The sequence below is a fragment of the Panthera tigris genome, chromosome A2, assembly GCF_018350195.1.
Source record: "Panthera tigris isolate Pti1 chromosome A2, P.tigris_Pti1_mat1.1, whole genome shotgun sequence".
NCBI lineage: Eukaryota > Metazoa > Chordata > Mammalia > Carnivora > Felidae > Panthera > Panthera tigris.
The window spans coordinates 44,047,323-44,060,049 of NC_056661.1; the positions used below are offsets into that span (position 1 = coordinate 44,047,323).

At 39.0% G+C, this 12,727-nt stretch overlaps 1 protein-coding gene and 1 non-coding gene across 6 annotated transcripts in view; one reads left to right on the plus strand and one right to left on the minus strand.

The window, feature by feature from the left end:
• The window catches only part of CNTN4 (contactin 4), an 893,176-nt gene that overhangs the window by 29,440 nt on the left and 851,009 nt on the right, over positions 1-12,727 (plus strand). Inside the window, exon 1 of one of the 5 annotated variants that reach the window (XM_042979431.1) lies at positions 8,426-8,542. The exons of the other annotated variants lie outside the window; for them this stretch is intronic. The gene's annotated coding sequence lies outside the window, so the exon portion shown is untranslated. Of the gene's footprint in view, positions 1-8,425; positions 8,543-12,727 lie in introns of those variants that run through there. 5 annotated transcript variants of the gene reach the window in all.
• Positions 4,504-4,610, minus strand: LOC122236866. The gene has a single exon (XR_006215093.1). It is a non-coding gene; the product is annotated as a U6 spliceosomal RNA (small nuclear RNA).

Genomic DNA, 12,727 nt, shown 5'->3' on the forward strand with positions numbered 1-12,727 from the left:
AGTCACTTGACTGAGGTGAAGATCGCGAGGAGCTCCATTTCACTCGGGTCAGGTTTTGTTGTCAGTGGGTTTGGTTTTCACAGCTTTTTAGATAGAATTGCAAATAAGTAATTATGGACCTATAATATTAAATGTCTTAGCTAACAATTATTGAGGAGCTTACAAGCCAGACATTGTGCTATACTCGTATCATCTCATGTAATCTTGGCATTTCTTTGGAGATACTGTTAATTTTGTTTTATGGATGAGGAACAACTTGATAGAATTTAAGTTATTTGCCTACGGATACATACACCTAGTTAGGAAGTGGCAGAATCCTATTTAAACTGAACTAAGATCCCAGAGCTGGTGATCACAATGACTACAGTGTCCTTCCTATTCCCACCATTACATACCTAGTGTATCTCACCTGTGAGCCATAAACTCTGGCTTAAATCTGTACAAAGGGAATTTATGGCAAAGGCATCACGTAGCCAGACTACCAGCCCCAGGGGATGACAAGGGTAAGGGATGGGTTTCATTAGCAACAATTAGTTGGCATTCTTTCTAGGACATTGCCACTAGAAAAAATGTGCTTCAAACACTGCTGTCCTTTTGCCACTGTGCTTACGATTCATATGTGGAAGAGAGAGGAGATAGTTGAGCATGTGCTCCCCTTAGCTATGGCAGAGCACAACATCTGGAATCCAGTGTGGGTGGAGCAGTGTTTCTGAGGAAAAATTGATGGCTGTTAGCAAAAGAAGGTGTGGTTAATGTGGGATAGGAGGCTGCCCTGAAAAATGTCCACCCTATGGACAATTAATTGTAGATGAAATTAACATTTGGATGAAAGCTTAATTCATCTTTTTAAGTGTAATCCATTTTAACATTGTGATCTGACTGGTATGGGCTGAATATTGAATTTGGAATCTGACTACTTGGAATCCTGTCCCATTTTGGATAATTTCTAGGACACAGGTCATAGATTTATAATCAGAGAGCCTATTTCTTGTTTGTATTTTGAAACACTATCTCCCTAGTTACCCATTAGGCATTGTGTTAGCTAAGATGGCCCAAAGAGCCTCTGGAAATTTCTACCCTGTGTAGTTATCTCCCACACTGAATCTGCACTGGCTTTGTGCAATCAGTAGGTGCAGTGGAAGTGATGCTGCGACGTCTGCGACCATGTCTCAAGGAGTCTTGCAGCATCCACTTATTTTATGGCATGTTTACTTTGGGGAAAGCCACTGCCATGTTAGAAGTCTGATGAATAATATGCTGTGAGGAAGTCAAGCTAGCCATGTGGAGAAAGGGACTTGTGGTCAAACAAGTACTGTTCCAGCTGTCCCAACTGATGGGCCAGACACATGAATTACCTTGGGCACCCCTGCCCAGCCAACCCATCAGATAATTTCAGTCTTAAGTGCCATCTGACTGTAATTGCATGGAAGACCCCAAGGGATAGCTGCCCAGCTGAGCCCATTTACAGAAATTTGAGAAATAATAATTCATGGTAATAAGTCATAGAGTTTCTGGGTGGTTTGTTATCCAACAGTAGATATTCAGAATCAGGTTTGTTATGAAGAAGAAGGGAGATAATGTGTTAAACTCTTCAAATGAAGGTGAGCAGCTGTTTTATTATAATTGTTTTCACAATCCTGAAACCAAGGCCTTTTTTCCTAATATCCTCAGAGGTTTCATTATAATTTGCCATTGTGATGAGGATAGTGATCATTCTGTATTCCCTGGACAAGTATAGAGAGTGAATATTTGTGGTTGGCTTGCGGCCAAGTTGGTCATTCTTTTTCCTTACTGGAGGAGTTTTAAAAATTCTATCTTTTCTTTATTCATATTTATTTTTTTCATAATAAGTGGATTTCCTACAATAACAGATCTTTATTGTTATGATAATTAGTATATGTAAAACATCTGATGGATCCTTCTTCTGGACAATACAGGGCTCATTTCTCTGTTTTTATAGACTATTTGTCTAGGAAACTATAGGGAAAATAAGATGTGTTGGATTTTGAAAAAGTGGCAGCAAGAGTCATAGAATAGTTGCCTGAGCAGCTTTCCAGCAATTGGAAAGGCTGCTAGAGTGAATGTCAAAGAGAAATTGGTTTTTTGGTGGTGTTACATGCAAGCAGATAATGAAATAAAGAAGAAAGAAGTAGGAGGTACACAGAGGGGAAGAAATGAAGGATTTGATATTGGAACACCAGAACAATCTGTAGTAGTTTGAAAGGGAGGAGTTGGAAGAGAGAGAGGAGCAAGTAAGGGTTGGTTGGGACATCATCACCTAATGGGCGCGTTCCCTCCTATCTGATTAATTCTAGCTTTATTTAGTTTTTTTTCTTTCTGGAAAAAGAAAAAAGGTGACCTGGATTGTTTTCTTTTAGCTGTAGTTGTTTGCAGTCAAAGGGCATTTTCTGCAAAGTCTGTTTTTCCTGGTATTCTTGTGTCATTGTCTCATCAAATATAGAGTCTCCGCACATACAGTGATTGTTGCTAGTAGAGCGGACTAGAAGAAGATAACACTGTTTTGCAAAGAGTAAGTTACACATTCCAATGTTGATCTCTTCTCAGAAGAGAATAACTCAGAGTTTCCCCATAGCTTTTTAAAAAGCCTCTGATTTCTGTATATTCCTTAACTGTACAAAGGTTTTTATTTCAAGGAAAATTTTACATATTGAACTTAGAATCTGAATACTTGGATTCTTATCTCAGTTTGGACAGTTTCTAGGTCTCAGATCATAAACCTAGAATCAAAGAGCCTGTTTCTTATTTGTAATCTGAAACAATTACATTGTTTACATTATCCTTAATATTTACTGATTCTCTATAGAGTTAAAATGGACAAATGAAAGCCTTTGGGGATGAGAAATTTATATTCTAATATAGCAAAGTAAATATATGTGTACTGCAGCTTGAATTGTTAGATAATTTTAGGAAATTACTTGTATGCCTGAGTTCATGAATTATTCAATTTAGGGTTACTTTCCTTTTCACATTTATCACTGGCTAGGTCCTTTAACAATCTTTTGATTTATTAAAAGTCACTTTTCAGAATTAGATTTAAAACCTTATTATTTTCTTATGATTTTCTTATGAAAATTGAGTATGTGTCTTATAAAGCTTGTATTTCTTTTCTATGACTTTGCCTATGCTTTGGTTATGAATGATAATTCTTTAAGAACTGATGAGATTAAAAAAAATTGACCTCATCTGATGCAGTAGCCTACAGAAGTAAAAGAACATTTTATGATCTTTCTTCACTTACTGGAAAGACAGTTGAGTTGGGGCATGCCCATCCTGACTTCCATTAGGAGGCAGAATACTTGTTTGTGTCCAGAGGTGTTCGGTCTCCTGGTGGTCATTTGCCTCTCAATCCTTGATGCAGTTTTAGGAAAGTATGCTTTTACAGGGAAATGTATCAGAATCAGCTATGAAACTTTTTATTAATAGAGATTCCCTGGCCCCACAACCAGGTTTATGAAATGAAAAAAAAAAAAAAAATCTCCTGGGCCTCACAGGTGATTTGAATTCATCCACAGTCTGGGTCAGAAAACTACAGACAGGACAGCAGGTTGGTGGATGATAGAATCTAGTCTGAAGCATAGGAAAGCTATAAGAAGAGAACATGGAGGCATCCTTAATTTTTTTTTTTAATGGTATGATTTGATATTTATTTTATTTTTTTTTAATATATGAAATTTATTGTCAAATTGGTTTCCATATGACACCCAGTGCTCATCCCAAAAGGTGCCCTCCTCAATACCCATCACCCACTCTCCCCTCCCTCCCACCCCCCATCAACCCTCAGTTCTCAGTTTTTAACAGTCTCTTATGCTTTGGCTCTCTCCCACTCTAACCTCTTTTTTTTTTTTTTTTTTTTCCTTCCCCTCCCCCATGGGTTTCTGTTAAGTTTCTCAGGATCCACATAAGAGTGAAACCATATGGTATCTGTCTTTCTCTGTATGGCTTATTTCACTTAGCATCACACTCTCCAGTTCCATCCACGTTGCTACAAAAGGCCGTATTTCATTCTTTCTCATTGCCACGTAGTACTCCATTGTGTATGCAAACCACAATTTCTTTATCCATTCATCAGTTGATGGACATTTAGGCTCTTTCCATCATTTGGCTATTGTTGAGAGTGCTGCTATAAACATTGGGGTACAAGTGCCCCTATGCATCAGTACTCCTGTATCACGTGGGTAAATTCCTAGCAGTGCTATTGCTGGGTCATAGGGTAGGTCTATTTTTAATTTTCTGAGGAACCTCCACACTGCTTTCCAGAGCGGCTGCACCAATTTGCATTCCCACCAACAGTGCAAGAGGGTTCCTGTTTCTCCACATCCTCTCCAGCATCTATAGTCTCCTGATTTGTTCATTTTGGCCACTCTGACTGGCGTGAGGTGATATCTGAGTGTGGTTTTGATTTGTATTTCCCTGATAAGGAGCGACGTTGAACATCTTTTCATGTGCCTGTTGGCCATTCGGATGTCTTCTTTAGAGAAGTGTAAAAATATGGAACGCTTCACGAATTTGCGTGTCATCCTTGCGCAGGGGCCATGCTAATCTTCTCTGTATCGTTCCAATTTTAGTATATGTGCTGCCGAAGCGAGCACGAGGCATCCTTAATTTAAGAAACACTTGGGTATTGTGATCTTTGACATAATAACTGATAAAACCTTCTGATATTTCTAAGACATATTTGTGTCCTCAGTTGTTCTGATGGTGCCTCTAGTTAACTTCTAGCACAGAGGGTCTCAGCCCAGTGGGGCAGTTTTGCCCAGTGAGGCAGTGTTGTCTCCAGGGGATATTTAGCAATGTCTGGAGACATTTTAGTTATCCTAACTATGGGGATGCTATTGGCATCTAATGAGTAGAGGCCAGGGATGCTGCTAAACACACTATAATGATCAAGAGAGTTCCTGTATTAGTCCAAAATGTCAACAGTGCCAAGGTTGAGGAACTCTAATCTAGTGAAGAACACTGAAATCCTTAAATAAAAGTATTGTGGGCTCCAGCATTGAAAACGTGGTTACGGACCAGGCAGAAGAACATTTGGATGGCCTGTGTGGACCTTGAGGAAGCTGGATGAGATAAGGAGAAAGGGAAGGCATGAAAATAGGCTGAAGGCTAGAGACAGGAGGAGGAAGGATTCTAATGCATATTAAGATTTTAGAAAGGGGCATATTCTTTGGAATATGATTTCCTCACAAAGTGTCAGATAAAATAAAAAATATAATACATCTTATAGTCTGAAAAAAAAAGGTGTATTTAATATCAGCTTTAAGATAGTAAATCTTTTCTATCCTATACACTCTAATGATAATTTTGAACCTTGAAAACCAGAAACAAAAGAGAATGGTAGCATAAGTGAGTCAGAGAGAATATAATGGTAAATTAACATTCTGGGGTTGTTGTCACCAGAAGGAAGCATTCAAGTAAGAATTGATAATTGATCAATTGATTATCAGTTGATCGGTTGATAATTGATGTCTCTCTAGGGCTAGTAATGGGGCGATAGTGTTGGCAGAACTTTTTGCGGGGAGAGGTGGAGCTGGTCATTGCAGATGAAAGAGTAGTATGCGAACCATGTGATTTAAAGTGCACTGTTTATTGTCCTTATAACTGCATCTCTAATTGCCTTATCTCTGTCCATTGTTCAGAGTGGATGGGGTTATCTTAAGTATGGGAAATGGTTCCTGGCTTCTTGTAACTTATGTCTAATTGGAGAGAAGAGGCTACTGCTGTGAAACAGCAGTAACCCATTGAAGTTCATAGTCCTTCACTCTTGTGATAAATACCTACTAAATTTCTCTTGGGGGATGTGCTGTCCCCCAATGAGTAGAAGCCAGAGATACTGCTGTCCATATTTGGTTTGTTTGGTCTGAGAGCTCTTGACTTCATCCCTGGCTTTAGGGTTGAGTTTGTGTTGTAGGCAGTATCTCAGAGACATTTGGCCATAATTCTCATTGAGGTATTGATCCATGATCTCAGGTAATCCATTGAGGTCTGGTGATGCTTGATGGTAATTATAAGACTTTGCTTTCTTTACTTCCATATTTTGAGGTGTGAGGATGTAATCTCAAGTTCTTGGCTATTATCTCACCATCCTGAAGGGAAGTACTGACTGAAAATGTACTCAATTCAAAGGAGAAAGGAGCTTGGGAGACATAATATAGTTTGTGTTTATAGATGAAGCTGTACCTGAAGCCACTTGAGTCACAGAATTTACTTATGTAAACAATTACATTTTCATTTTGATTTTACCAGATTGTGTTGTATTATGATGACTTTTTTTTTTTTTTAAATTTTTTTTTTTTCAACATTTATTTTATTTTTGGGACAGAGAGAGACAGAGCATGAACGGGGGAGGTACAGAGAGAGAGGGAGACACAGAATCGGAAACAGGCTCCAGGCTCCGAGCCATCAGCCCAGAGCCCGACGCGGGGCTCGAACTCACGGACCGTGAGATCGTGACCTGGCTGAAGTCGGACGCTTAACCGACTGCGCCACCCAGGCGCCCCTATGATGACTTTTTGATGACTGAAAAAATTACTAAACATACACTGATATAGGAGAAACTGTACAAGAAAGGGATATTATTGCCAAGTAATAACTCAAGACTAGTTTTTCATACTCTATTTAGTCTTTTTGAACATATTTATAATTTTCTCCTATTTTTAGATGTTTGTGTTTTAGTGAATTTAACAAAATGCACAGTTTCTCTCTGTTAATGTTTTATTTAAGGCCCTTTTTAATATTTTTAGAGAATTATATTTCAGAAGTGATATAGTAATTTGCAAGATTATAATTCTTAAAAATTAAAGGGCTACTGGGGCACTTGAGTGGCTCCATAGGTTCAGCATCACACTTCGGTCATGATCTTGCAACTCATGAGTTCGAGCCCCATGTCAGGCTCTGTGCTGACAAACTCAGAGCCTGGAGTCTGCTTCAGATTCTATGTCTCCCTGTCTCTCTACTCCTCCCCTGCTCACGCTCTTTCTCTTTCTCTCTCTCTCTTTCTAAAGTCAATAAACATTAAAACAAAAACTTAAAAAAGAAAAATGGCTACATTGCTTCCTTGGTGAGAAAGAAGAAGAAAGAAAGAAGGAAAGGAACCCAGTGTTCTGGGTGTGTAAACAGAGGCAATACATTTTATGAAACTTGTAATTAAAAATACCACTCAACACAATTGACCGTGTTTGTTTGCTTTTTTTTTTTTATTAGTGTACTGTAGGAATTATAATTTCTGTTCTTAACCAACAACCCAGAATGAGTAAAGATAGAAATATACGGATTATCAGTTTGAAGGACTAAGTGCATGTCATTCTGCTTCATGTGATGAAATGCAAAAGAAAAAAAATAGTCTTTAAATAGGACATCTGTGACATAACAAATTAGAATCTGGGAGAAGAAGAATATTTTCAGTGTCTGAATCCATTGAATCTAAATAATCGTGTAGATCATATTTGAGTTCAGATATAACCTAGATAAATTCTCTAGCCATGGCACCCATCTGTCAAAAAATAAAACTCTAGCTCTCACTTAAAATGGCTCTTTTAGACTAAGGTCATCAAGCTGTATCTAAAATGGACATGAAATGTCAATTTCATACGTTATAGTGGCACATTTCATATTGCTCTACTTAAGGTTATGTCAGCCTTACCCATAAAAAGCAAGTGATTTAGGTCTTACTCTAAATGAACTAAGCAGAGGTACCAGAAATGGCACTGCTTTCCCACTGCAGACAAAGGGAATGTATGGACAGGCAGCATATGTCTCCAGTGTCCTAACTCTGGGACTGTGTGGTGCTCCAAGAAAGGGTGTCTTCTCTTTACGTTTCCATATTCGAATTCCCTGTGATGATTGTGGGGTGTGTAACTTTTTGAAAGATGTATTCAAAATGAGTTTTGTTGTCTCGAGTTGGTTCACTTGCTTGAGTTTTGTGTTATTTTATGTAACCTTATCATGTTGGGAGGCTCAGGAACATTCTGTACAAGGAAGATTGTGTTTGGGGAGCTATACCCATCATGGTTTTACTCACAATTGGCAGAAAGTTACCACAGATGATTTAAGTGGAATTAAATGAAGTTTTTTTGAAGTGTATTGAATGTTGGAGAGTCAGTCTTAGAAAATGGCAAGGATCAGCGAGGCCAGGCAGGGATCCCCATACTATAATTTCCCGGGGAAACAGTGTTTTGGACACCAATGACTGCTCAGTCCTGGCTGCTGCAGTGACATTGGATGTTCCTACTAGTACCACTGCTCCTGCTGTCCTTGAGACTGATTATTGCTGTCTTTGTAGCCACTGTGCTCACACCACTCCTAATATTTTTGCTTCTCTGAATCCCACTCATAGTCCTGGGAACAGTGTATCTTGTTGGCTAAGCATGTATCAGGCATTTGTTCCCAAGCAGCAAGGAGGCTGGGGATGTGAGTAGCTTGCTATTTTGGTTTCTATAACAGCACTTGTCTCCAAATATATCTTCTTATGGTGGGGACTTTCCTAAAGAGAAGAGGCTTCAAATGCTTGGCAGCCAAAGAACAGGTAATTGTCACGGTATGGTATTTTGGGTAGAGGAGATAAGTTTTCTGGAAAGCGGGAGAGAGAGAAAGGTTTTTCTAGGAGACTTGGATACTGTATCTTTTTTCCTCCAACAGAAGAAGATGTGCCCTTCTGGCTATTGCGTTTTGTTAATGAAATAAGAGAGCCAGATCAAATGACTAAGCATTTATGTCACAACATAACTTGAAAGAAATTATACCAGTTGAAAAAATCTGCACCGTTTAAAAGAAAAAGACTTTTATTGCAGTCTTAACCATAATTGCTTTCAAATAGGTGGTGTCTCCTTGTTGTGCTCTGAATTACATGTCAAATATTGGTATTGGATTTGACACTGTCACCCTATTTCCTGTCCACGTTTATTTTCATCCATTGCATTTTGTCACAGCATTGGTATAGACCCAGCTTTGCAAAGATACGACCATCAGAAGGAATGAATGTATTGCAATCTATTGTTGAAAATGAACTCCCTCAAACTATCTTGAAAGTGGAACACAACTTTGGAACTACGGAGCTTTGTTGTTAGTGAAGTTCTGATGGGATGGTGATGGAAATTTGAGATAAGGGAGCTCTTCCAGCACTGCTTGATTGGGAGTGTGACAGCAGCTGGATGGTTCCAGAACAAAGAGATGGCAAAAGCTCTGCTACAGTGCACAGTGAACACTTTTTCTTGGTGTAGCCACCCTCCTTCTGTTCTGTTTCCTTTCCTAAATTGGGCATTTATCACAGATGTGTGCAGCCTTTTCTTGTTAATTCATGAAACTCAGCTAACATACTGTAGCTTTTAAAATGTATATTGACTCATGAGCGGTACATCTTACATGATTAGCAAAAAGATGAGTACCTTTGCTGCCCAGATAAGGCCAATAAAGATTTAGGTATATCTGAAAACATGGTTCTCTTTTTTTTTGGTACTGTGTATATTAGTACAAAGTTGGAATTTATCTGAAAATTTATATTGCATTTGGAAAAAAAAACTTCCTTTTTTTTCCCTTTAGCTCCTTTTTCATTTGCTCTCTGCTTGTCTATGCCTGGGTCTGTTATTTATGTGAGTCGACTGTGTCATTGTGATAAGAGTACTCTCTGATTTTGTTATTTTCTTTTAAAGTTCTCAAGTTGTATAATTTACCAGCCTGACCAATCTCAGTGTTGAGTCTACAGGGTAGAGGATAACATGGAGCCCTCAAATTATGTATCATTTATTTGTGTTTCAGCTGGAATAATAGTTTCTGGGAAAGTTAGGGAAATATTCCTAAAGTGTAGAGAACCTTAGCATTATAATACATTTCCTCTATTACAAAAGGCAGCTTTCTATTAAGTTGTCATACAGGGTGTTGTGGTGGACAGACCACTAGATCTTTGGCCCCCACCAAAGATCCAAATGGCCTGATCTCTGGAAAGAGGGAGATAAGAGAGAGAAAGAGATGTAACCATGTCAGCAGAGGTCAGAGTGATGAGATAGCTGTGTTTGAAGGTGAAGAGGGCTACAAATGAAAGAATGAGAACCCCCTCTAGAAGCTAGAAAAGGCAAAACAGATTCTACAAGAACCCTCAAAAGGAATGCAACCTGTCAACTGTTGATTTTAGCCTAGTGAGACCCATTTCAGACTTTTGACTTCCAGAACTGTAAGATAATAAATTCATATTGATATAAAGCCCTACATTTGTTGTAATTTTTCACATCAGCAATATGAAAGGAATTATAGGTGTGAAGTTGAAGAAACCATAGTAATGCACGCCCTAGAATGTTACGGCTCTCCAAGTGTCAAACTGGTAACTATATAATCACCTTTACCATTCTCACGTTTCCCACAAGCAGAATTAATTATACCATGCTTCTGTTCAGGCATGTACTCTCACCATCCTATACTTTTTACATGGAGTTCTGATGATTGCCTCCAAAAAGCTGAAAGCCTTTGGCAGATGGATCCAATTTATGAATCCAGCTTCAATAAATGTAAAGACTGAAATGCACTGAATCATTGGCTGTTAGTGCCTTAGTCAGGAACTAAGGGTGGGCATACAAAAATAAACCTTTGGCCAGTGGACCTTGCTACCATCAGTACATATTTCTTCATCCTGTTATATTTACTTTATGACACTTTAATTGTTTCTGTCATAGACCTGTTAATCATGTACACATAAACCTGTAGGACATTGTTTTGCTTTTCCATGGGGCTACAGCCAAGAATAGAAGCCAGGGATGTTCAGTGTGGATGCATACATCTTCTCCCCATATTTGTGGAAGCATGTAGCTCTACAAATGACTACTATGAAGATGCTGTTTGTTCATAAAAATATTTTGTAATCCCTTCAAAATATACTACCCCCCTCCCTTTTTTTAGAGCTTGGGCCTTTAAATTCCCGCCTTTTGGATATTCTTTCATTTCTCACTTGAGTTTTCTTAATCATCACCTCCCTTACCAGTTTGGAAACTCGCACAGCTACCTTTGCACATGGTCGAGGATGGGGAGGGGAAGGGGAAAGAGTGGATGGGGAATGGCCGGGGAGGGGAATGAGAAAGGAGAAGGGGAAGCAGCAGCACTCAATAGAAATTAAGGGTTTGATTTCATGCATATGATGCATGATCTTAAGAGACAATCCAGGAGAGGGGTGCCTGGGTGGCTCAGTCAATTAAGCATATGACTCTTGATTTCAGCTCAGGTCATGATCTCAAGGTTTGTGAGTTTGAGCCTCGCATTGGGCTCTGTGCTGATAGCATGGAACCTACTTGGGATTTTCTCTCTCCATCTCTGCCTCTCTCTCTCAAAATAAATAAATTTAAAAAAAGAGAATACAGGAGAAAGTTTGCATGTGGTTTTCAGGTTTTGTGGATGAGCTGCCTCTATTTTTTGTGATTGTGAGTTAGTGAAACTGTACTGTATTTCTATGCTCCCCTGAAGAAACAAGATGAGTACTCTTTGCCCTTAACCTCCTTTTTCTCTTAACTAGATTCAAATGTATGTCCTCCTTTGTGCCTTCATTACATAGGTGGTTAATCTCAAGGTCACCTGAAGTATCAATGCTCATCCCCTCTGGATTGAACTCACCATACTGCAATATAGCCACATATTTTCTGACCATCTCCTGGTACATTGCTTCATTTTATAGACTGCATTTTTTAAGGTTTCCTATTTTCTTTGTAACTTGGAATGAACCATGACCAAATTAACAAATGAAATAATTCTGTTTATGTTTTCTTCTTCCTTTACTTGCGGATTTGGTTCACAGTTGTTTTCACATATTTTTAAAAATGTTTTACTTTTTATTTTTTTGATGGGGGTGGGGAGAGGCAGAGGGAGGGAGAGAGAATCCCAAGCAGGCTCTGTGGTGTCTGTGCAGAGCCCAATGCAGGGCTCCATCTCGCTAACCGTGAGATCATGACCTTATCTGAAATCAGGAGTCAGAAGCTCAACCAACTGAGCCACACAACTGCTGGTATTTTCATAGATGTTTCGATTGCTAATGAGGTTAAACTAAAGATTGTCAATTCTAGTTTTGTATAAACTATGTGACAAATTAGGTTCAGTAATGTTCCTTTTTTGTCTTCACAAAAACTTCTACAAGGAGGTGAAAATATTCCTATTTTAGAGATGAAGAATTCGAGGCTCAGAGAGTCACCAGCAGAATGCAGTTTTTCTTGCCTGATTGTTCTAGCTTAGACTGCCAGTACTCTGTTGAATAGGTGTGGTAAGAGAAGTACCCTTATCTTGTTCATGACCTTATAGGAAAATCCACTCTGTGGCAATGAGTATAATGTTAGCTGTGGGTATATATACAGTATGTAGCTGTACTATATAGCCTTCATTATGTTGAGATATGTTTCTTCTGTGCCTAATTTGTTAAGCGCTTTCATCATGAATGGATATGGAATTTTGTCAGATGCTTTTTCTGCATCTATTTAGATAATCATATGATTCATTCATTCTGTTACTGTGATGTATCTTAATGATTTGAGTATTTTGAACTATCCTTGCATCCCTGGATAAATCCCATTTGATCATTGGGGCGCCTGGGTGGCTCGGTCGGTTAAGTGTCCGACTTCGGCTCAGGTCATGATCTCACGGTCCGTGGGTTCGAGCCCTGCGTCGGACTCTGTGCTGACAGCTCAGAGCCTGGAGCCTGTTTCAGATTCTGTGTCTCCCTCTCTCTGTGACCCTCCCCCGTTCA